This window comes from Vipera berus (genome assembly GCF_964194415.1).
Source record: "Vipera berus genome assembly, chromosome: 11".
Classification (NCBI taxonomy): domain Eukaryota; kingdom Metazoa; phylum Chordata; class Lepidosauria; order Squamata; family Viperidae; genus Vipera; species Vipera berus.
Genome location: NC_138214.1, coordinates 3,721,580 through 3,745,851, shown reverse-complemented (window position 1 = coordinate 3,745,851; position 24,272 = coordinate 3,721,580). Strand labels below are relative to the sequence as shown.

Below are 24,272 nucleotides of genomic sequence, written 5' to 3'. Positions count from 1 at the left end.
TTTGTACTTAGGACAAGTTGCAGCATCCCCGGGGTCATGTGACCGGAATTGAGAGGCTTGGCAACTGACTCAGGGCTACGACGGTCGTAGTATCCCGGGGACACGTGATGCCCTTTGGCGACCTTCAAAGGCAATTCAGATTCACGTAGCAACCGTGTTACTAACTTGATAATTGCAGTGATTCACTTAACATCCGTGTCAGGAATGGTCTTAAAATGGGGCAAAATTCACTTAACGACCGCCTGGCTCAACAACATAAACTTTGGCCTCAAATGCGGTCGTACTTTTGGTGGGGCCCACCAAAGCATCCTTTTTATTTTTAGTAATTAGTAATAATAAAGTTGGAAGGGACCTTGGAGGTCATCTAGTCCAACCCCCTGCTCAGGCAGGAAACCCTGTACCATTTCAGATTCCCTCCTTTCCGATTCCCTCCAGGCCTTCCTCCCCACTTATGGTGCCTTCAGACGTGCAACTCTGACGGACGGCTCTTGATCTGACACTCTTGAACAGTGGAATGTCATATTAAGGGATGGGTGCCCGGGCAAGATGGCGGTTAGGACGACATCCCGTTGAGTCAGCTGCTCACAGCTTCACCACATGCTCTGAACACCACCCAGGGGGAAGAAGAAAAATCAATCAACAATTTTGGCCAGCCAATAATCCACGAGGTATTGGGTTCAATTCCATGCACACCGTGTGCTCCCAACAAGTTCCTCTTCCAGCTGGAAGGATGACACCTATTTAAAGCTTCCAGCGGTTTGGTGTTTACAAACTGGTTGTAAAACGAGGCTGGGAGCACTGATTTTTTTTATCCTAGCGTCTTACTGTAGAGGGACAGGTAGCTCCAAGGGTCAAGGCAGAACATCCTAATGAATTCCTTTCCATAAATCTCAGCCTAAAGCCAATCAGGAGAGCAGAGTAGAAAATCCAAGGCATTCTTTTAACATCTTTCGTGGTCTCCAACATCTCCTAAAAACTCAGAATCGCTTCCCTCATTTGTTCGTACAAAACTCTCAAAGAAGCACAGGGCAGGGCATCCGTTGTTCTTCACGATGATGTTTCGTTTCTAAGTTCAGATCAGATCCAGAATGAGAATCTACCTGGGAAAGCATCTCCAAACCCCTTTTCCCCCACCCCCACCCCCCATTATCCCTCCCAATCTACCTAAGAATATCTCACGCTGTTCTCGACTTCTGATTTGACCAGTCAGATGAATTCAGATTTGATTTATTTCTGGATTCCTTATGCAAGGCATCCCTAGAAATCCTTCAGGTTTCTTTCGGTAGGAAATAGCTGAAGGCTTCAGAGGAGAACCACTAAATTACTCATATTCGCATCCTGGACAAGAATTTATTCGGGAGGAGTTCTCCGAGTGGAAAATAGCCACTATAGAAGCATCAAGAAACCACCTTACATTGATGATTGTCTACGGAGTTGTTTGTGGAGATTTGCAATCATCCAGGTTGTCCCAAAGGTGCTTTCCCACACCCACCCCAAAAGAGGCAACTAGTCTTTCTTGGTTGTTGTTTTTCTTCTTCTTCTTTGAAAACGTTTCACTTCTCATCCAAGGAAGTTCTGAAGTTAGAACTGAAGAAGCTTCTGGGTTGAGAAGCGAAAGGTTTTCAAAGGAAAAAAAAAGAAACCAAGAAAGTCCAGTTGTGTTTTTGGGGTGGGGTGGGAGGAAAAGCGCTTTGGGGACATTTGAGCGGGTTGGTTTTTGCTTTCCCAAAGGAACCTTCCAAAGCCACCTGCTCGCCACGAAGGACCCACCTGCCTTACCTGGCATCTCCAGCGTCGGCCGAGCGGTGCAAAGATCCACGATCCCAGGGATGACTTCGGTGCCAGGAGGAGGAGGAGGAGGAGGAGGAGAGGCTGAAAATCCGCTTCGCCAAAAAGGGGGGGGGGGAAAGACCCAAAAAAAGGCGTCCCGAAGCTTCCAGCCGGACCTTAGTGGGCTTCTGTCTTAGGGAGACGGGCCATCCAGGGCGGGAGCCTCCGACGCCGAGCCCAGCTCCGGGAAAAGCCAACGGACCATCCTTACTTCCCTCCGGCTTCCCCAGTGAGACAAGCCAAACCCCCAAAGCGAGACAACTCCGAAGGACCAAACGAACGAACGAAGAAAAAGCAAAAACGGAAGCCCCAAAGCCAACCAAACTCAACAGGAGCCCAAGACTTCGGGAAAAGAAGGTCCGGGAAGGGGCAGAAGCCAGCAGATGCCCGCGCAGCGCAAAGAGCCGCCACCGGCTTGAGAACCTCGCAGCGGCCGCGCGCGATCTGCCCCGACGGGTTGTGTAACTCCGCGAAGCGCGGCTGGAGTTAGCCCTCCTCCTCCTCCTCCTGTCCTCCTCCTCCCTCCCTCCCTCCCTCCCTCCCTCCCACTCGAGGCATCCCCGCCCGGGCAGGCGGAGGCGCGGACACGCGGGCGGGAGCGCGCACCGGCGGACTCAAGGAGAACTTCATCCTGCGGGACTCCGGGGCGCGCGGAGAGAAGGGGCGACTGGAGAGCCTGGCGCGCCCCCGCGAAAAGAAGCCCGGACGGGGCTGGAGGCTGCTGCTGCTGCTCGGGGAGGGGAGGGACTGGGGAAAGGGAGGGCCGGGCGCGTCCTTCGGGCTTGCCAGGGCGCCCGCGCGCGTTCCCGTCCGCGCTGGGGCGCCTGGCACGGAAAGTAGGTCAGCTCCACGCGAACGGAGCTGGCCGGCCGAGCGAGCGAGCGAGCGAGCGAGCGCTTGGGAAGGAGGGAGGGAGGGAGGCGCGCAGGGGAGGCTGCGTCTTGGCGGAGAGGGGGGGGGCGAGGGGCTTCCATCGGGGGACCCCCGCGCTGGAGGAAAGGGGGAAAGGACAGGTGGGCTCGCCCTGCGGGGGTGCCGGGCTCAAGCAGCCGCCTGCCAGCCAGTCCAGGATCCGGAGGGATGCCAGCGCGCCAAGTGGCTGGCCTAAGGTGACCCGGCTGGTTTTGTGCCCAAGATGAGACTAGAAGCCACCGCCCCCGTGCAAAGGAGCGCGATCTAATAATAATAATAATAATAATAAGTTGGAAGGGACCTTGGAGGTCATCTAGCCCAACCCCCTGCTCAGGCAGGAAACCCTATACCATTTCAGGCAAATGGCTGGCCAGTCTCTTCTTAAAAAACTTCGTGTTGGAGCATTCACCGCTTCCGAAGGCAGGTGGTTCCACTGGTTAATTGTTCTAACTGTCAGGAAGTTTCTCCTTAGTTCCAGGTTGCTTCTCTCCTTGACTGGGCAAAGTGGAATGAAGCGTGAGGGGGGGGGGGTGTCCCTTCCAGGGTCGCCTGGGACCCGGTTTTGCTCGCTTTTCCAATCGGCTGCTTCGGTTGGACGTTTCTAAGGGTTGTTGGGTCTGTTTGGATAGTTTCTTCAGGACCTTTTTTTTTTAAACAAAGAAGCCTGACCGAAAACTGAAAAAGTCCCATTGCCTCGGCCCTCTTTACTTGACTTAAAGAAGACCGACTGCCAATCTGGGGTTAAAGTCGGAGCTATAACCTGAAACAAAAGGGATTTCAATCAGAAGGGACCTTGGAGGTCATCTAGGGTTTCTAGTCCAACCCCCTGCTCAAGCAGGAGACCCCATACCATATCAGAGCCGGGGGGGGGGGGTGGCTGTCCAGTCTCTTCTTAAAAGCCTCCAGTGATGGAGCAAGCTGATTAATTGTCCTCCCTGTCAGGAAATTCCTCCTTAGTTCCAGGTTGCTTCTCTCCTAGATTAGTTTCCATCTGTTGTTTCTTGTCCTGCCTTCGGACGCTTTGGAGAAGACCTGGACCCCTCTCTTTTTTTGTGGGAGCCCCTCAAATACTGGAACACTGCTTTCGTCCCCCTCCCACCTCCGCAGTCCTTCTTTTCTCTACGACTGGCCATACCCAATTCTTGCAACTGTTTTCATGGGGTTTTGTCTCCAGGCCTTCAATCATCTTAGTTGCTCTTCTCTGCACTTCTTCCAAAGTCTCAACATCTTTTTTTGTAATGTAACGTCTTTTCTTGTAGCACAGTGCATGCTTTTGATGGTGCCTATCTCTCAGGTTTAGTTGTGGGAGGAAAGCTTTCAAAGCAAACTCAGCCTGCTTCCATCTCCTTAAAAACCAACGCATTTTTTGTTTTGATTTGATTTTTCTATCCATATTAATGTGCCCCCTTTATATCCTCTTCAGCTAGAGCTTCTGTTGTCAGGGACGCATATTTAGGACATGTTAATTAAAAGCTTGGTCCCGACTACCTGTTTTAAAAATGGGAGTCCCCAGAACAGACTAAATCAATGTTTTTTAAACTTGGGAACTTGAAGATGTGTGGAATTCAACTCCCAGAATTTTCAAAATTCCCAAGTTTGAAAAACACTGGACATCATCTAAAAACTGTGTTCATTTCCTATGGGGCATTTTGTCCAGGAGGCACAAAGAAAATAATTCATTATTTATTTTCGAACGCCATTCTCTGTATTGTGATCCATAAAAGATCAATCCAGCTGCTTCCTTTTGAAATAGAGTAACATTTGCAGAGGGAAAACAACTCGTTTTTGTGACTTCAATTGTGCGAAAGAGGCAATTTCACAGGTTTGCTTCTAGAAACCCTTGTCCTCTTGGGCATCTTTAAAATATATCAGCTGAAGAAAAATATCCCTACCGAGGCTCCATCAGCCTGTTTGGTAAACTCCAGTAAAAAAAAAAGAAATTGAAAATATCAACACAGCACATTGAAAATAAACCGTCCAGGAAAAAGATGCAAAGTTTTTAAGCAGGCAGAGAAACATCCAACTAAAAGCCAGCATTATTTCAGAGCTGGCTTTGAAACGGATGTTTGTGTTGAAGGTGTAAAATCAGGACAAAAATTAAGGCCTAGCAGTGGGGTGAGGTAAGGGCAGGATAAAAACTAAATTTTGTTGACTTGAATTTGCATTGTGTGTGTGTCTCTGTGTGTGTGTGCGCACGCATATGTGCGTGTTTGTACAGTGTGTGTGTGTGTGTATTTGTGTGTGTGTGTGATGTTTCTTAAGTGAGTTTTGCCCCATTTTACAAGCAGGGGGTTGGACTAGATGACCTCCAAGGTACCTTCTAACTGTGATTCTGTTAATTCTCTGGGAAATGCCTATTGCTTTTCCATTCATGAGATCACTCTCTGCCTCTCCTCCCTGCACTTAGTTACAAAAGGCTGTGGAGCAAATTGCTGGCTTCTTGCCATGAATCAAGCTTCAGTTCAAAGTGCCACTTCCATTCACGGCATGCTTTGCAACAAAGTTTTACACATAATGATGGATCCATCTGGTGATATGTCCAATTGCAGGCAATTTCTCTCCCCAAGGGCCCTCTTTTAAGGAAGCACCGTTCCCAAGGGATGCCGTCTTAACCATTTATGAAGATAATCTCATTTTTGGAGAGACAAATATAAATTGTGTGTCGAAACCACATTTACAGAAGGTGCAAAATAACAGAAAAGAGAGACGTGGTAGCTAATGGATTGCATTTTTATTGTGCAGGCTACATGTTGTGATGCCCAGTGGAAATTTGCAAACAGTTCTTCACAGCCGCAGAGAAATGGGAGCAGATTTAGAATTTCATAGATACGATACACCCAAAAGAATACATTAGAAAATAGAACAGATTTTTAGAAGCTCGGCTTCCGATCAGAGGAACACTAACACAGACCCAGAGGTTGGTCCTTGTATCTTCCTATTAGTAATTTTGGCAGATCATAAGAGTTTGGAGAGAACGCCATGGATAGCAAAGAAAATAAACTGATGAATTACTGAACATGTATGTTAACATATGTGCAGATATATAAGTGTATACTTGTCGTCAATAGTTTTTCCCCCCAATATCTTATTACCAATAGTTTTTCATACATAAAATGAAAAAGAACAATTAAATGAACAATTTATGAGACTCTAGAAAGAGTGCAGAGAAGAGCAACAAAGATGATTAGGGGACTGGAGGCTAAAACATATAAGTAACAGTTGCTGGAATTGGGTGTGCATATATAGGGGTAACATGATAGCAGTCTTCCAATATCTCAGGGGCTGCCACAAAGAAGAGAGGGGTCAACCTATGGTTTGGTTTGGAATGGTATAGGGCTTCCTGCCTGAGCAGGGGGTTGGACTAGAAGACCTCCAAGGACCCGTCATGTTGTTATATTCCACTTCCTTGGTTCAGTGAAAAAGCTCATGGTGTTTCTAAAACTACTCTGTCAATACATTTATTCTACAATAAAAGGAATAACTAGACCAAAGATACTTTATTTACCCTAATAAAATTGACCTTGAGCTTAAGACAATCTCCCCTTAGAGAAGATAGGCAGGAAAAAAAAAATCTTGCAGGATTTCTTTCTCGGTGGAGTAATTTAAAAATAAATAAAGGTCTTGCATAAATGACCTTCAAAACTCCACCACAAATTGATGAATTTAAAAGTAAATTATCTAGAGGCAAATAGAGCTGGGAGGGGGGGAAAAACTCCTTTTCATAATAAGCTCATTAAGCCTTTTCCAAGAAACCCCATCCCAGCTATGTTTTTCAGTGCAGAATGATTTTGTACTTTTTTTAAAAAAAAAAAGACTATCTAAGATCTCTCTGCCAACGTCACAGCCATATCTTCCCAACTGCACAAAAACCTCAGTAAATATCCAGCAAGCCTGACTGCATTTAGAGAAACTATTCGTGCACAAGATGTTGAGACTCTGGAAAGAGTGGAGAGAAGAGCAACAAAGATGATCAGGGAGCTGAAGGCTAAAACACATAAAGAAGGGTTGCTGGAAGGACTGGGGGTGACATGATAGCAGCGCTCCAGTATTTGAGGGGCTGCCCCAAAGAAGAGGGGGACAACCTATGTTTTAAAGCACCCGAAGGCAGGACGAGAAGCAACGGATGGAAACTGAACAAGGAGAGAAGCAACCTAGAACTAAGGAGAAACTTCCTGACAGTCAGAACAGTTAACCAGTGGAACAGCTTGCCTCCAGTTTGTGGGTGCTCAAAAACTGAAAGTTTTTACAAAGAGATTGGACAGCCCTTTGTCTGAAATGGTATAGGGTTTTCCTGCCGTAGCAGGAGGTTGGACTAGAAGACCTCCAAGGTCCCTTCCACCTCTTGTTATTCTGCATTTATTTTTATTTTATTTTTTGTTCAGGAAAAAAAGCAGGTTGCAATTGGACCCCATTAGCTATTCTAGTGAAAGCTGCCTCTTTTATTTAAATATTGAACTGGGGGTGGCGGGGGGGGGAGAAAAGCCACATTATGCGGCTGCTTAAAGAGCATGCCGTTCCAAGTGATGGCATCTGAAGGTCACCGATGAAGGAAGAGAAATTCCCTTCCGTCATCAAGCAGCGTTTCCCTATGAACGACAACAAAGCTCCTGTTTTCATAGCAGATTCACGTCAACTCCCGCCCCGCCCCGCCCCCCTCCCGCACACTCAATTAGCATCTTTTTCTCTGGTGCCAAAGTCCCGGTAATTTTTTTATCAATCTTCTTTTGTTCTCTGAGAAAGTTTTATAGGCATCTCTCCACCTAAACAGGAATTTCAAGACCAACTTTATTGTTCAGGGCTAGTTTAAGATAGGGAGGGCCCCGGCTTGGAATAAAATCAAATTTAATTTTCAGAGTTATAATTATGGGTTGCTATGACCTCTTGCTGCTCATAAACCCCTCCCCTTTTGCAAAGAGGTGGATTCGCTTTTTCTACTTATGGGAAAAAAAAATAAGGGGGTGGTTTCCTCAGCTTAACGGCCACAATTGACACACACACACCCAATTTCTGTTGCTCAGTGAGACATTTGTTAAGTGAGTTTTGCCCCCACTTTATGACCTTTCTTGACCGTCGTTAAGCAAAACCACTGCAGTTGTTAAATTAGTAATGCAGTTGAGTGAATTTGTCTTCCCTATTGACTTCTCGTCAGAAGGTCATAAAACGAGGATCACATGATGAGAGATGCTGCAACCGTCGTAAATATGAGTCTGTTGCCGAGAATCCGAATTTTGATCACACGATGAGGGGGAACGCTGCAAGGGTTGTGTGAAAAGCGGTCATAAATTCCTTTTTTCAGCGATGTCGTCACTTTGAATGGTCGCTAAACGAACTCTTGGAAGTCAGGGACTACCGGTGTGTACGTTTTATTGCAAATGGTTTATGGTTAACATCCTGCGCAATGTGGTACGTTGCTTACAGCTTTCGACGTTTCTGCACTCTCTGTTTTATTTTATGCAGTGGGTACCCTAATTGACAATATCCTTTCCATTTTGCCTTGGGCCACAAGCAGCTCCAAAAAGCAAGCAGGAGCTTTTCTCTCCAACTCGGATCCGCTGGGGGAAAAAAAATTCCTTGACTTACAACTCTTCGTTTCCTGCTTACCGACCGTTCGAACGTAGACTTGAGAAAAAGGACTGATTCCCACTCCTTGCACTTGCAACAATCAACATCACCGTTGAACAGAAGCAAACTGGGAAAATGTGTCAAGTGGAAGGTAAGATTTTTTTTTTAAAAAAAAAAGGATTTTGCCCCCGTTTATACTGTAGAATTGACACTATTATAAGGGACTAATCTTAGATAATAGTAACCAGGCAACCTTCATGTTCCATTTATTAAAAAAAATATATCGTTTATTTAAAATGGTTATTAATTGGTCCATATGTTTTACAAAAGCTACGCAAAATGGGTACTGGAGGGGGGGGGAAGATAAAAGCATTCCCGCAATTAGAAAAGGAACGGCGAGCATTAGAAAAATAATTCATCCAATCAGCAAGCCCCAAATCCCGCGGGAACAAAGTCTCCTGTGACAAACTGTCATCGGGGAGCGGTGCCAAATACTTCTCCCTCGGCAGGGAGTTCCACCGACCAGGTGTGGCTGCAGGTAAGAAGAAATTCCTACCTGAGCTCTATATTCTGGGATGTGTAGCCAGCCCACTTGTCAGGGGGCTAAAACATGACTGGTGCCCAAAGACCTGAATCTGCTGCTCCAGAGCCAAAGACCTTTGATCTTCTCCAATCACAGAGGCTTGGTGGGGCATTGAAATCCTTGGAAGAAGGAGAAGGAGAAGGAGAAGGAGAAGGAGAAGGAGAAGGAGAAGAAGAAGAAGAAGAAGAAGAAGAAGAAGAAGAAGAAGAAGAAGAAGAAGAAGAAGAAGAAGAAGAAGAAGAAGAAGAAGAAGAAGAAGAAGAAGAACTTACCAAACTTGTTTGATCAGAAACCCCAGCAAGTCTGAAGAAGAAAAGAGAAATGACAGCTACACTTTCTTCAAGGTGGTGCCCTGGGACATGGGCTAAGTTGTAGAGCCATCATCATGGTACATTTGGACAGCCTTGCCAAGCACCTTAACCTACATGTTGAGCTGAGTGAGTAGGCGGAACTGCCTCTGCCCATTCTTCCTTCGGATGGTGCTTGTATCACGGTCTGCCCTGAAGCTCCTCCAACGTATTAAAAGGAGAAAAAAAAGAAAGAAAAAAAAAGGAAACACGGTGTTGCCAGAACGATGAGAAAAAAGATGTCGAGACTCTAGAAAGAAGGCAGAGAAGAGCAACAACAATGATGAGGGAGCTGGAGGCTAGAAGGTTTGAAGAACGACGGCAGGAATTAGGTATGGCCAATTTAATGAGAAGGACTAGAGGTGACATGAGAGCCGCGTTCCAGTCTGTAAGGGGCTCCCACAAAGAAGAGGGGGTCCACCTATTCTGCAAAGCACCTGCAGGCAGGACAAGAAGCAACGGATGGAAACCAATCAAGGAAAGAAGCAACCTAGAACTCAGGAGAAATTTCCTGAGAGAACAATTAATTAGGGGAACGACTTGCCTTCAGGAGTTGTGGATGCTCCAACACTGGAAGTTTTTAAGAAGGGACTGGACAGCCATTTGTCTGAAATGATATATAGTCTCCTTGTTTGAACAGGGAGTTGGACTAGAAGACCTTCAAAGTCCCTTCCAGCTGTTATTCTAGTACACATATGTTGGCCAACAGACCTTAGTCAGAAGAGCTGATTTGCAGCAGGAAGCATTTGCTCCTTATTCCATCTGCCAATCATCTTCTACACATCTATTTTTCCCAAGTCCTTAGATTGTAATCAGCCAACAGAGAGAGGGGATAACTAACCGTACTTCCTTCATGAATCTCTTTGACATGTTTTTCATGTTTTTGCAGCTGTTTTTGATGGTTCCAACTGTCACTGTCTGCCATGCCCACTGACTGTGATGGAATGTGGAAGCAGAGATTTTATTTACTTTTTAATCCATGATTTGGGGATTAGATATATGCCAGAATTATATCTGATTTTGGCCCTAAATCAAAAAGAGGAAGACGGCCATTTTCTTGGTCCTTGTCCAAATGAAAACCAGATGTTTGGGGCAGTCCTTCTCAACTGTGGGCCCAGGACAAATCCATTTTCATCTATTATCTTGGACAAGAGTCTAATGGACAAAAAGCTCAGCTCTCATCTGAACAGCATTCCACATAAAACAGTGCCTATTCTTTGAATTCAGAATAAAAAGGACAGCCCTTCATTTTGACACTTGATATTAAAGATACACTGATGTTCAGGTTCTTCGCAAAAACCTCTCCATGAAAACCACCACTGTGTCCATCAACTCGAATAATTTTCATCTGTGTACGCTTAAAATTGTTCGAGTTGATGAACTTGTAATGTGGATCACGAAACACTTCCTTCCACACATGGTAAATCACACGGATTTCTCCGTTATGTCTAGCCTAGAGGTGAACCACACTACCAATAACTAACTGTGTTTCCTTTGGCCTCAAATCTGTGTTCCTCATTTAGCAAGTAATAACTACACAATGGGCACATTTGCGTTCTCAGTAACTAAATGAAAATCCTCCAGGCACCAATTATACATCTCCTTCTATTAGCGCTCTCTACCTTGCATTACGTTAGTGCAGCCACCAGATTCAGTCTTTAGTGTATTCTTCTCTTTTCTATTTTTATTTAACTATATTCTTTCTCTGTTGTTTTGCAAATACACTGAACGCTTCGGCACGGGAGACAAATTCCTTGTGTGTCTAACTACAGTTGGCTAAATAACATCTATTTGATTCTATTCTGTTCTGTTCTGTTTTGTTCTCTTCCGCTCCGCTCTGCTCTCTACACTTATTTATTTTTTTATTCCGTGAAGTTTGCATTGCTTTTCCTTTGTTTAAAGGTAGTCCTTAATAAAATTATATGCACGATGATTAGCCAAAGTGCCAAAGAGGATGTTTTCCTCTCTCAAACAAGCCCTGGCACAAAAGCGAATAAAGGGGGGGGGCACTTCTAACAAGGAAACCAGAGGAGGCCCCCACCCACCCCGCCCTCCCTTACCTAACCATAATCCCATAATGAAGCCGCAGCCGTCCTTTTCTTTAATGGGGTCTTTGCTGCTGTTTACTCAGATCAACCACAAGCAAGTGGTTTCCAGGAATATTCCTTCCACCGAGTCATAGAAGCAGAAGAGCGATCCAGCCACAAATGCCATTTGCACTCGGGTGGAGACTTGCACCTCTGGAATTTCAAGACAGAAAGTGAAATGAAGGGATTACTTTGTCCCTCACCGCGGCACAGCTAATTGGCCACTGGCACATTCTCCTGCATGCAGGCACACATCTCCAAGGGTTTCGGCTAACCCTAAAGGCAAGGAGGGGTGTTTGTCTGCCTAAGCGAGCCAAGAAGAGTCATCTAAGAAGCAAAGATGGCCATAAACCAGAGTTACTGGGGCAGAGAACGGCTTTCTCTGTAGCATTCTAAGGAGGAGGAGGAGGTGGAGGTCAGAAGAGTCTTTGAACTTTGGAGAAGATTCCTGAGACTACCATGAATAATAGCCAAAAAAAATAAACAAAGGGGTCATCAAATTAACCCTAGAGTTTATTTATTTATTTATTTATTTATTTATTTATTTAGATTTATATACCGCCCTTTCCCCCCCCCCAAGGACTCAGGGCGGTTTACAGGATATTTAAAAGAAAAACAATACAAAAGTTAAAACAAATTAAAAAAGATTAAATGAAACCCTGAGAAAAAATAAAAAAACCCAGTTAAAATTAAAAATTAAAATTAAAAATTAAAAATTCTCACTCAAGCCACTACAGGTGGTCCTTGACTAACAACCGTTCATTGAGTGACCGTTGGAAGTTACAACGGCACTGAAAAAAAGGGACCTGGGACCATTTTTCACACCGTTGCAACATCCCCACTGTCGGTCACGTGATCGCTGCCATCAAGATTGGGCAGCCGTTTGTTTGAACTGGTAGAGGGTTGGATTAGAAGACCTCCCAGGTCCTTCCAACTCTTTCTTAGTCTGTTATTCTGTAAGGCAACCAGCTCCCAAACTAGCCCAAGCCCCAATCCATCCATCCGCCTACCCACCCACCAGGGCTAAATCACAACAGGGTGGAGACCAAAGTTCCCAATGAGAGAAGTTCCTCCTGGCCTCGCTAACCGGTGTAAGCAAACTTGTTGAAAATAAAGGGAATAAAGCAGCCGTTTGGATGGTTCTCAGCCTTTGCGGCTTTCAAACCATTGCTTCCTTTTGAAATAATAATAATAATAACAGCAACAACAATCAATGAAACAGGGACTGCTTCCTCCGCTTTCTCCAGCCCTGATTGAAAGCAAATGCTGGCTCAATCGGATGGCACTTCCTTTGGCACAGTGGCGATCCCTTTCTCTTCTGACTTTTGCTCACAGACAAGAGGGAGGGAAGAGATTCATTTTCACACACACCCCCCACACACACACACCCCACCCCACCCCGTATAAACACGGGTTGGGGAGGGAGGCGGTTGCAAACTGTCAGAACTTGTTGTTCCTGACCCAGTGACCTACTTTGGGCAGCTCCGCCTAACTGCACTACTTCTTCCAACTTCACCCCGTGTAACTTCTGCGTGCAGGGCGGGCGGCTGTGACCACAAGACAGACAGGCCGGCAGGCAGACAGGGCTAAACAGGAACCCGGGGGAAACATTTTTGGGCCCTGAAGTCACTCCTGAGCCATCTGGTTTGCAGGAAAGCGAGTGCTCGGTTTTTGCAAAGGATAGTAAATCCCTTTCCCCCCCCCCTTCCTCACCGACGTTTCTGTGCATCCTTTTTTTAGAAGACAAGGATGTTGTCAACGGTCTCACGCCAGTGGGCTGAAAAGGTTGAGGAGAATGGAGGTTGGACGGCGATGGAAACAATGGAACGAAAAAGAATGGGGTTTTTTTCCCCCTGCTTATTCAAAGTAAATGCAACTGAACTCAAATCTACCTTGAACGGGTCAGGTTTTAAAATGACTCATTCAAGAAAGTGTGGCTTTTTTCTTTCCACATAGGCCTGCCTACGTGAGCCTTTTTTAAAAAAAAAATTAAATTTATAGCAAGGTGGACCAAACCCAGGCACTGTATTAAAAAAGCAGCAGCTGCCACTGAGAATTTAGCAACTTTAAAATGGCTTGGATTTCAACTGTCAGAATTCCACAGCGGGCTCTGGGAGTTGAAGTCCGTCCACCTTAAGAGTCGCCAAGGTTGAAGAATATTGTAAAGCCCTGGACCCTCGTTAAGCTTGGAGGGGGGGGGAACCCACCTCTTGCTTTCTTATTTGGGCATGTCCATTGTTGCTATTTTTTTTTACGCCACTTAAAACCCAGTCCCAATCAAGTCATCCGTTTCAGCTCCATAAATTGCTAACCGAGGCAATCACCCATTGGAATAACCATGAGCTAACACCCTTTGGAGGTCTGCTACAGTCGCCCACTTGCCTTTGTGTTCACAGGCGCGTCCAGCTGTGATAGAAACAGCCCCAAAACAATTCGAGGGGGAAAAAGGTCGACCCAGACATTTTACAAACTGGGATCTCAAAAAGAAAGAAGAAAGAAAGAAAGAAAGAAAGAAAGAAAGAAAGAAAGAAAGAAAGAAAGAAAGAAAGAAGGAAGGAAGGAAGGAAGGAAGGAAGGAAGGAAGGAAGGAAGGAAGGAAGGAAGGAAAGAAAGAAAGAAAGAAAGAAAGAAAGAAAGAAAGAAAGAAAGAAAGAAAGAAAGAAAGAAAGAAAGAAAGAAAGAAAGAAAGAAAGAAAGGAAAGACGGGCATACTTGGAGTCCAACTTAAGAGTTCCGGAAATAAAACCATCCTCTTTTGGTCAACACTGGGTGAAGATTATTGACCTCCCTTTTCTTCAGTGAGGTCCCTTCTGAACCTATGGGTAGTCCTTGACTTACATCCATTCATTTAGTGACTGAAGTTACAAGATCACAGGAAAAAAGTGACTTATGACCGTTTTTCACACTTACGACCGTCACAGCATCCCCTCTGGATCACGTGATCAAAATTCGGACACTTGGCAACCGACTCGTGTTCATGATGGTTGCGGTATCCTGGGGTCATGCGATCCCCTTTTGAGACCTTCCGATGTGCACAGGCAATGGGGGATATCCAGATTCATTTAACAACCGTGCCAAGGAGGGTCGTTAAATGGGGCAAAACTCATTTAACAACTGTCTCGCTTCGCTATGGAATTGGGGGGGGCTCAACATCGGTTTCAAGTCGGGGTGAGACCCCCTTCAGGAGACACCCCCCCCCAAGGAGGTGTGTGATCCTCCATCCATCCTCCAAGCAAGCTGTTGAGTTCCTGCACCGAGCACTGGCCCACATCCAAGTTGGGCTCAACTCTCTTGAGAATCAACTGATCCTCGTAAAGCTTTCAAAAAAATCCAGATAAGAAATTGAGCCACAAATCCGGAAATCCTCTCTGAAGCCAGCTTCTGCCGTTCACATATTACCAACCCAACTAGCTGAGTCTCCTTCGACCCAGCCCTGCTACCCCAGACGGATGACAAATCTTGTAACTGGCAAATGTTGTAAGGAAACCACAAAAAGAGCAGAGTCAACCCGAGAATCCCATCTAGGTCTGTGCTCACCAAACCACCGACTCGGCCTCACCTTCCCTTTGAAAGAAAGACGTTGAAGCACAATCACGGCAGGTCTAAGCAACGACACACACACACACACACACACACACCCTCCTCTGCCGTGAGGGGCTGTTACCCATGTTGCTCAGCCAAAGGGTCCCCGTGGACGCTTCAAAGGTCTTGCAGATAGCTTTAGTAGTTTAAAAGGTTTTGGAGGGCAAGGGGGGGGAGGGGAACTCACGTTGTAGTGATATGTTAATCAATGTTCACTTAGAGGGGCTAATATGTGTATAATGTCTTTTTTGTTGTGGTTGCACCTTTTTAATGCTTCGATTGCTTTGTTGGGTTTTTTTTTTTCCTTTTGTCCTTTTGGTGGGTTTTTTTTCCTTTGAGTTCTGTATTTTTTGTGTTTTTAACTTCGTTTTGAATCAAATAAAAACAGGGGGTTTTTTTAAAAAAAAAGGGGTGGGGGCTTGCATCTCCTCTTTGCTCACAATCCTTCTCGCATTCTTCCTTCACCGCGGCCAACATCCTTGCTTCTCTCTCTCTCAAACACCAGCCTCTTCCAGCCTCTTGACTGAAGGGCCCCAAGTCCACCCGAATTTTAACCTGCACCAAGAGGATTGGGAGATAGAGAAGAATCAACCAGAACGGCTGGACCAAGAGATTGCTTTCTTCTGGATAAACACACCAATTTGCAAAAGGCCAGGACAAGCTAACATCACATTTAGGCAGGTGGTTCCTACAGCAGAGTTTACTCCGTGAGTCAGTGGACTGGTTCAGTTCCCACTGAGAAAAACTTGAGGGAAGTTCAGCCTCATAAGAGATGGGGCAAGGAGACAACTGGCTTGGCCAGATTACAGATCTGGGTGAGCCTTTGGTAGAGAAAGACCTTTGCAAGATTAACTAGGTTGAAGCCCATTTTAGGTTGGGCCCCATGTTTATGTCCTCATTATGTCCTCAGCTAAGCTTCTTCCCAACTGAAAATTTAGGAACGCATGCTCAGAAAGATGAACAGTCTTTTGTGTAGATTAGTAGGGTCCAATCTTGGCACCTAGAAGACCTGTGGACTTCAACTCCCAGAATTCCCCAGACCTGCGGACTTCAACTCCCAGAATTCCCCAGACCTGTGGACTTCAACCCCCAGAATTCCCCAGATCTGTGGTCTTCAACTCCCAGAATTCCCCAGGCCTGTGGACTTCAACTCCCAGTATTCCCTGGCTAGCTATGCTGGTGGAGGAATTCTGGGAGTTGAAGTCCACAAGTCTTCGAGTTGCCAAGGTTGGACACCCCTGATTTAGAACTTTTGGCCACAACATTTCCACTGAAACCATCAGAATCTGGTCTGAATTGACTTGAGGCAAACTTTCAACGGGAACAAATTTGCTTTGGGATGCAATCTCTTGCAACGGTTTTAGCCAGCTGCTTCTGTTTGGCTGGGGTCACAGATCTGACCTCATGAATTGGACAGCTTGAAGGCATCCATGCCAAGAACACTAATCAAAAGGGTAGTGTTAGTTGTAAAAGGTAGAAAAGCACCCTGTGTGCTCAGGAAACGTAGCACAGATAATAGAAATTACTTTGCGGGATAGATGGGGGGTGAAACGAGAAATTATTTTGACTGAAATACAAAGGAAAAAGAACGAAATAGCTTAATGGTTGCTGAGTGGCCATTTTTTCCCCTCTCTTACATATGGTTCTCGTTTCAAGCAGTTTCCCCGTGTTGTTTTAATGCGCATTAGTTTCTTCCTTATAAATGACTCACTGCAATTCAGCTCAATTACTGTCAACTGTAAAAATTACAAGGGATTCTCTCCTTTTAGCAGTTTTCTTAAAAACAGGCCATAAATCATAGATTTCTACATATATCTTTAGAGGGCCTTGTATTTCATACTCTTTGGGATGTCAGAAGGCTGGTTTTTGGAAAAATTAAAAAGATGCTGGGTACTTACGTACCCGGAAGGAAATTCCCCATAGATCTCTACTGACATCAGATTAACAATGGGTTTTTCTGTAGCTGCTTACCTATTTTTTAAAAAAATTCCTAACTGAGCTGCAAAACGAAAATAAAGATGCTTTGTCAGTAAGGTGATAAACTTCTTGTGTATGTTCCTGTATATCTCTCTACGTGTCATCTATTTATCCATGTGTGCATTCTTTCTTTCTCTTTTTCTATCTATCTAATCTATCTTAGTCCATCTTATTTTCTACCCTCTGTGTTTTTCTATCTTCCATCTTCTGTCTTGTCTATTATCTATCTATCTATCTATCTATCTATCTATCTATCTATCTATTCTTTTCTACCTTCTGTCTGTGTCTATTTTCCATCTTCTTTCCATCTCTTATCTATTTTCTTTTCTGTTTCTTTCTTATCTATCATCTATCTATCTATCTATCTATCTATCTATCTATCTAATCTTTTCTACCTGTCTGTCTATTTTCCATCTTCTTTCCATCTCTTATCTATTTTTTTCTTCTTTTGTTTCTTTCTTTCCTATCATCTATCTATCTATCTATCTATCTATCTATCTATCTATCTATCTATCATCTATCTATCTATCTATCTATCTATCTATCTATCTATCTAATCTATCTATCTATCTAATCTATCTATCTATCTATCTATCTATCTATCTATCTATCTATCATCTATCTATCTATCTATCTATCTATCTATCTATCTATCTATCTATCTATCTATCTAATCTATCTATCTATCTAATCTATCTATCTATCTATCTATCTATCTATCTATCTATCTATCTATCTATCTATCTATCTATCTATCAATCTATCTATCTATCCAACCATCTATCCATCTGTCTCTGTCTATCTATCTGTTAGCTACCTATCCACAAAGGCTCTTTAAAAAAAGTCAGGTGGTACAGAGAAGCTAAGGGGCTCTCATGGCTATATCCTGCTCTCAGAGCCAAGGTGCTGAAGGGGTTAAGATGTTGGTCTACCTTGCAGGGGTAGTTGTAAAGGGGGGGGAATGAAAAGAGATACGCAGATAAGCCATTCTGAGCTTCTGGAGAACAGGTGGTATCTAAATGCTAGACTGGTAATCACCAAAAACAGGGCAGCTACTCAAGGCGAACATTTGTCAAAAGAATCACCGGCCTGAATTGCTTTTTTATAAACTAACGTTTTTCTGGATCACACTGAATTAACCACAGCAATTCCGTCTTCTCTCGTTTTTCGCTTTCTCCCAGAATAGCAGGATGCTTTTACTCCAAAATGCTAGGTGAAGAGGAACTAAGTAGATCAGAACAAGCAATTTCTTTCTTTCGATTTTCAACCTACGACTTGCAGGTAGACGTGGAAAGTCTGTGGTTCTGCTACTAATACTATGAATAATTTAAATTTATGCTGCCCAACTCCCAGCGACTCTGGTTTTCCTCCTCCTCCTCCTCCTCCTCCTCCTCCTCCTCCCTTAACATCGAAGCGTCGGCATCCATGGATAGAAAAGAGGCGGATCCCTCAAAAAGCGTTCTGGGTCTTGAGCATTTCCCAAAGGCAAAAGTCTCACCAGCCCAAATTTAGAAGCCAACAGAAGGCAGGTCGACAGCTTGCAGCCAGAGGCCAAAACAGGATTGCTCTTCCCAAAACGTTGGGCCTTCACCCAGATGTAGGGTTGAGTGACAGGCTCCCCGCCCGTCTCTGAGTCACCATGAAATAATATGGGTGCAAGATTTGCTGGCCCCACAGAGGATTCCTCTCGTCTTGGTTTTCGGTCCTCATGCAGCCTATTTTATTTGCAAGACACAATGAAATCTAGCAAATTTCCGTGGTGTGTGTGTGTGTTTTTGAAGCTCACCTTGCTGGAATTAAGGGATTATTAAATACAGGTAGCCCTCAACTTGCAACCACAATTGAGCCTGAAGTTTCCGTTGCTAAGCGAGACATTTGTTAGGTGAGTTGCGCCCCGGTTCTGCAGCCTTTCTTGCCACAGAGTTGTTAAGGGAATCGCTGCGCTTGTTAAGTCAGTAACCCGGTTATATGAAATCTGGCTTCCCTGCTGACTTTTGGCTTGGCGAAAGGTCAAAAGACTAGACAATCACCTGTCTGAGTCGGTATAGGTCCTACTGCTTGAGAAGGGGGCTGGACTAGAAGACCCCCCAAGGTCCCTTCCAAGCTCTATTCTATTCAACAGAGTTAACAAGCCTTCCCTTCTCTGGCTTTGCGGTTCCTCCTGGAGTTATGCAACCGCCCCAATTTCTCCAGCCAGCAAACCCCAATCACTTGTGCCCACCCCGCCCCGGGCCCTATCCAGCCCGTCCTGGACCGCCAGGTATCAGCCGAGCTTGGCTGCAGAGGCTGTAAGGCCAGGGGGGAAGGCAGTCTGCCTGAACACAACAAGACAAAATGGGACGGAAGCTGCAAGGCTGGCACAATAGCAATTCTTTTCAGAAAAAGTGTGCTGCGCCATCCGAGGAGACGCCCGCACCCGCCGCCCGCTTTCATTGCCCATCTCCAGCAATGCTTTATATTCTTTCCTTGGCCTAGATTTTCGCTTGGCGCTGCTCAGGAAGCGGGCAGTCGGGCAAAGGAGAGGAAGAAAGTGGGTTTGCTTTTAATTACTGAAATTGCCTCTTTATGTTTGACCTTTATTATCCCCCCTCTTTCAGTCAGGAGGAGGAAGGGGGGAGGAGGAAGGAGGAGGAGGAGGATCGCACACACAGAGGGATGTGTGTGAGATGTGTTGTGACACTTTGCAAACTCCAAAGAGGAAAACAACAGGTGGAGGAAGAATTGCATTTGAGCCGTGCTGGTTCCTGCTTATGTGCACGGCAGGCTTTCCTTTTGCCTTCCATGATCTCAGCTCTTTCAGAAAATGAACGGCAAAACCCTTGTCGACTTCAGTGGGAGGCAAGGCAGCGCTTCCCCCGGTTGACATAGGGATGTGTGTATGGGGGGGGGGGGGCTGGTGGAAAACCAAAGTCACTGCAGTCGATGGGGTCAGAGTCAGATGTCTCTTTACCAAGACATGCTTCAAAGACAGACATAGAGTTCCTGAAGGTCTGGCACAGCAATAAACCGTAAATCAAATTGGTCTCATCAGCGCTACGGTACGGAGGTTTTTAAGGCCCACACACGGGTTTGGGCAAACTCCACCCTGGGTTAACCATCCGCTCGTCTTGCATCTTTAAAATGCCCCCCCCAACAAAGCTAGTCTTGGATTCACTTTGGGGTTTTCACCTACTGGGCTTCCACAGCTGAAGAAATCTTATTATAAATTTACAGCGCGGGGCCGCAGTGGAATCAGGCACCGCAACTCGGCTCACATTAAGAATCGCAGCCATGGCTTTAGGAAGCAAAGGGTGACTTTATTTCCTCTGTCGATTTATAAAAGAAAGTAATTTTTGCCGAGCACCCCAAAGGGACCAGCATTGTAAAAAAGTTAATACAATTAACATATTCTGAGATGTTACTGCTAGCCAGCTCCCTCGTGACAGGTCAACAAAAGCAGAGGAAACAAACAGGTCAACAAGCAGATAACTCTACGAATCAGAAACCACAAAGCTTTTAACAAGCATTTCCTGGTTAGCAAAGCCTGTGACGGTAACAATGAGCTGCTACGGTTGAGCCCAAATCTGACTGAGATGAAAGAAACCAGGAAATTGGTATCTTCCAGAGAATAAGGAGTGGGGCCCAATCCCACTCAAAACCCAGTGAGCATGCCTACTTTCACACATAAAAGACACACAAGTGTCAGCAGGATGCAGTGGTTGCAAAGCTACAAGTTCTGAGCTGCAGAAACGCAGAGGACCAACAGATGGCACCAAAGCGTTTGATTTTTCTGTAGCTCTTTGCTACCCTCTCCTGGTCAGTCTAGCAAAGTGCAAAGCTGCTGCTTATCCACTCCCATCCTTTAACAAATGCCTGGGCTCCTCTGGGGGGGGGGGGGCACGAGGGTCCTGCAAGTGACCGTATCCAGATTTGGGTGATGACCCAGATGGGCCTCGGATGCTTTTAAGACCCAAAATGTTCCTAGGGAGAATCAAAATTGGTTCCAGGTGATCAGGAAAGGAAATTACTGTAAAAACAAGATGCTTTTATTTTTCCTGCTCAAGGTTACAGACATGCTGCAAGTTATTTTCTGGCCAGAGAGAAATCTGTGTTTTGTGTGCAAAAGTGTGATAGGACAGGAGATTCAACAATGTGATTCTGTATAATGTAAAAACGGAATCCAAATGTTGAAACTGAAGGAAGTTACGTAACTTTAAAAGCTTTGCTACGGTATATATAGGGTTTGCAAAATAGGCTTTCAAAATATATTATCTTTTATAGATCAGTAATATAAAACCCTACAGTATTGCAATTTTTTTTATTGAGATAGAGATGCAGCTAAAGCAGAAAAAAAAGTTGATCTGGGTTCCTCTCAAACTATTTCCTTTCCAAATAAAACTCAGCTAATCTCAATGGAGCTTTTCTTTCTTTTTCTCTACTTTTGAAATTTCTGCTGTTGGTTCTCCTCCTCCTCCTCCTCCTCATTTAAGAAATTATAAACCTTGCTTGAGATTGTCTTTTTGCTTTTATCCTGCGTTGCCATTCAGAACCTGAATTGCTTTTGATTCAAACAAACTGTCTGTGCTGCATTTACAGAGAAAAAAAGATCAATGTAGACCTTTTAAGCACACTAGAAAAACAGGACAAGTTCCCTTTTCTGATCACCAAGATGGTGAATCGCCAGCAAACATCCTTGGAGCATACTGTCCTGGACAATAATAAGAAAATTGGGGGGTGGTTGGGTAGTTATTTTTTCTATGGGGTAGGGTGACCTTGCCTTCTTCAAAATGGCCCTGCGATTCTCGAAACGGCAGAAGAAGCCGAAGCTGACAAAGAACCTCGATTTCTCATCCTATTTATTCTCTATCGATGTAAAAAGAGCCTCAACCTGCTTGGAAATGAGGAGGAAAAACTGAACAATTCAACAACTCATCAAGGTCTTTTGTGTGAGGGTAGATTTTGAACCCGCCACTCTCCCAAGCTCTAGCCACGGCTTCCCTTTGCTTTTGTTTATCCCCTAAATAAAGCAGGGTCATAAATGAGATGGACGAATAGAGGGGGGAAAAATAGACGGTCAGTTTTAATTAGGTACCACTTTGCCTAATCAAGCACCCTGCATAAGAGTCCTTGACTTACAGCCATCCGCTTAGCAACCGTTTGAAGTCACAATGGCACTCACAAAAGTGACTTATGACTGGTCCTCACACTTACAACTGATGCAGCATTCCCATGGCTACGTGATCAAAATTCGGGAGCCTGGCAACCGGCACATATTTATTGCTTTGGTTGTCATGGTTCCGACAGATGAAACTCTTCAAAGAACTTTGAGGCATTGTTTACCTTAAAGAATCTTTATTCGAGTAGCATAGCATCGGCCTGTACATAGTTGAAGCCAAAATCTGAGTTCCCCTCCCCTGAGCACATAGTATCAAAGCACAATTCCCTCCTCCAATTAACAGTCATAAATCACATTCTCCAATTAGTCTGAAATGCAGGCTTCCCCTCCAGTTCTCCAGCCCGCCAATTCTTATCATCTCTTATTTCCATAACCTTGGTTCTCACACTAGGTTCAGTATTGTTATGTCTAGCTAAACTCTCACGCACATTCCTCCCCCCAGCATCATCTAAATCTTAACTCTAAGAGCAAAACATAAGAAGAAAATGGATGCATCTCCATCTGTTGTCAAAGCAAAAACATTCGATGTTAGCAGCATGGCCATTGGTGAGATGTTTGGTGTAGAAATAAATAAATAAAATGGGATGGTTGCAGGTCCGGAGTGGGGGTGGAATCGTGTGATTACCGTTTGCAAGCTTCCTAACTGGCTTCCCACAAGCAAAAGTCAACGGGGAAGCAGGGTTTGTTCAGCTACCGTGATTCATTTAACAACTGCAGTGATTTGCTTAACAGCGGTGGCCGAAAAGGTCGTAAAAATAGGATATGGCTCACTTAATGAGAACTTGGTCAGCCCTGTCCGAGGACACATGCTTAACTAAGCAAGCAGATCACCTGCTAGGACCCGTTCAGAGTTTGAAAAGGCCTTGATGGCCACTTTCTTTAAAGGCCTGGTTTTAACCCAGCTTTTACAATCCAACCTGAGTTTTGGTTATTTTATTTGTAGCATCTTTGCACCCTCCTTCTTCCTTCGTTTTACAACTAGAGCCACTTGAATTTGTGGCTTGAATGAGAAAGCAGGCTTAGGCAGTATATTTATCTGCGGGAGATTAGAATGGCTTTGCCAAGTTGCAGCCAGCAGCTAAGAACCATCCAGCTCTTCTTTTTCCCCCGAATGGCCTAAAACGGAAAATAAATGCTGGCAGACAAGATGAAGGCCTGTTAAGGCCACAAAGCTTTTCTAATCTTTGATCAAGGCTGCGCTCCCTTAAAAAAAACAAAAAGTTGAGTCATGGCAAGTTCTTCCAAAGGTGGTGGGTTGTCTTTTTTTTAATGGCCCATGTGATCAAAATTTGCGCAGCTTTCAAACATTTATCCTCTCACTACCTCTTTAAGAAAACAAAAGCTCTATCCCTTGACCATTTAGTTTGTCTTTTCATTTACAAGCAAACAGGCACAAACCAGGAGATGGCATAAGGCGGTAATTATATTGCAGCGACTCCGTTCCCAGCAGCCTCCCAACGTGTTTACAAAAATTATTGTCTTACTACAATATTGTGCTGGGAAATGACTGCTCTTTTTCTGCCGCTTCTCTTCCTTCCCCCCCCCACTTTAACATCTTTTGACTGACCAAGCACACAATTACTGGGTCCCTCCAAGCACTTGTCGAGAAACGATCGATGTGGCATCACCAGGCAGAAAAGTTCCTTCTGCTGAAAACATGAAATCCCAACCGTTTCCAGTCTGGCTCCGCTGACTGCTACTAGTAATGTTAGATTCTGTTTTCTTTTTAAAGGAAAAGTAAATAGCATTTTAAGATGAGGGAGGGAGGGGATAAGGAGGAGGAAGGGGCAGGATTGGACTATAATGCTGAAATGAAATTTTAAGAAGTCTTCTTGGAGTTAAACTCAACTCCTAAAAGCTTCACCAAGACACATCCATGTAAATCTAATAATAAATCTAATAATAAATAAAGCTGGGCGTTGCTGGCTTTGGCAGCGTTCAGCGAAAGCTAGGGATGTTAAATGAATGCTGCGGTCACTAAGCAAATTCACTGTATCCAATTGGTGGTGGTGGGGTTGCTAGAAACTACAAATATTCCCCAATTTATGGCAAAACATGTCATAAATCGCAGTCAAGTGACCGTAAAGGTAAAGGTTCCCCCGCACATGCGTGCTAGTCGTTTCTGACTCTAGGGGCCGGTGCTCATCTCTGTTTCAAAGCCGAAGAGCCAATGCTTGTCCGAGGACGTCTCCGTGGTCATGTGGCCGGCACGGAACGCTACTTTAACTGCGACCATA

The 24,272-nt window shown here is 44.8% G+C and overlaps 1 protein-coding gene across 1 annotated transcript in view; it reads right to left on the bottom strand.

The window, feature by feature from the left end:
• LOC308673255 (neuronal PAS domain-containing protein 2-like) overlaps positions 1 to 1,983 on the bottom strand; it is a 50,411-nt gene extending 48,428 nt beyond the window's left edge. The window contains exon 1 of the mRNA XM_081336815.1: positions 1,780 to 1,983. The gene's annotated coding sequence lies outside the window, so the exon portion shown is untranslated. The remainder of the gene's footprint in view (positions 1 to 1,779) is intronic.
• Between the last annotated feature and the right edge of the window lie 22,289 nt (positions 1,984 to 24,272).